The sequence below is a fragment of the Myotis lucifugus genome, unplaced genomic scaffold (assembly GCF_000147115.1).
Source record: "Myotis lucifugus unplaced genomic scaffold, Myoluc2.0 scaffold_335, whole genome shotgun sequence".
NCBI classification, from domain to species: Eukaryota; Metazoa; Chordata; class Mammalia; order Chiroptera; family Vespertilionidae; genus Myotis; species Myotis lucifugus.
In genome coordinates this window covers 23,077-24,733 of record NW_005871383.1, presented here as the reverse complement: position 1 = coordinate 24,733, position 1,657 = coordinate 23,077, and positions in this window count along the sequence as shown.

Genomic DNA, 1,657 nt, shown 5'->3' with positions numbered 1-1,657 from the left:
CCTAAAATATGGGGAAACCTATAGGCTTTTACATTAGATTACACAAAGAGAGGCAATGGTGGAAAAGTCACTAAACCAGTGCTTCTCAACCTTCCTAATGCCGGGACCCTTTGATACAGTTCCTCATGTTGTGGTGACCCCCAATTTCATTGTTACAAATTGAACATGATTAAAGCATAGTGATTAATCACAAAAACAATATGTAATTATATATGTGTTTTCTGATGGTCTTAGGCGACCCCTGTGAAAGGGTCGTTCGACCCCCAAAGGCAGGGGTCCTCAAACCACGGCCCGCGGGCCACATGTGGCCCGCCGAAAATATTTATCCGGCCCACCGGGTGTTTTTGCTGATGCTGTGTGCATAGGAATTTGTTCATAGTTTTTTTTTAAACTATAGTCCGGCCCTCCAACGGTCTGAGGAACAGTGAACTGGCCCCCTGTTTAAAAAGTTTGAGGACCCCTGCCCAAAGGGGTTGCGACCCACAGGTTGAGAACCTCTGCACTAAATTATATGAGGAAGCTAAAGGCAGATAAGTATTAAACTTTTTTAAAAAATTATTTATTTTATTTTTTCCATCACCATTTATTTGCCCTCTTCCACTTCTCCCCACCGTCTCCCCCCTGTGATCACCACACTGTTGTCCATGTCCTCGAGTTTTCTTTCTTTTTTTCCTCAATCAAGATAAGAATTACTTTTAAAAGATCTATTTAATACAAGATTCTCCCGGCTTTGATTCCCCACGAAAGGACGAGTTGAACAAAACCTTTGAAGTAGAAAGTTTTTCCTGAAAGAAAGGGCATATTGAGCCATATGCCAGCTGGAAAAAGCACCGGGTTTTGAGGTATGCAGTGGAAACTGCCAGCAGTAGAGCTAGGTGGAGAGGCAAACATGTCTGACATCCTGGGGTTGACCTGGCGCTTTTATAGAATGAGTAAGTGGTTTTGAAAGAATTTAGGTTGGTTATAGATAGAAGGGGCAGGAAAAGGTGAAGCAGAACTAGTTTTGGGATAGGTATATAGTCTGTAAGAAAGTATTTGCTCTTTCTGGATTGGTTGTGGGCAATACTTTGGAAAGTTCATTCATCGGCTATTCTATCTAGATAACCTCAGAAACAGCCTCTTGGAATTTAATTCAAAATTTCAATATATATTCAGGAAAATAAGCCGTCTTTTGTTGCTTTCCCCTCAAGGTTTTTAACTGACTAACCTTCCTTGTGCCTTCCTCCTATCCTCTGCCAGCTTGTAGTTTAATTTAGGACATCTCAGAATGTTTTCCTTGTCAATGGTGTCTTCTCTCCTGGTGTAAGGAGGGCATTTTTATACCCTCTTTCCAGGAAGAAAAAGGGGGATTAGAATACCCTTCTTGAACCTGTTGTATTTTTTTTTTTTTAAATATATTTTTTATTGATTTTTTACAGAATGGAAGAGAGAGGGATAGAGAGTTAGAAACATCGATGAGAGAGAAACATCGACCAGCTGCCTCCTGCACATCTCCTACTGGGGGTGTGCCCGCAACCAACGTACATGCCCTTGACCGGAATCGAACCCGGGACCTTTCAGTCTGCAGGCCGACGCTCTATCCACTGAGCCAAACCGGTTTCGGCGAACCTGTTGTATTTTATGTGTCTTTAGCTCTAAATAATCCTTGTGCCAAAGT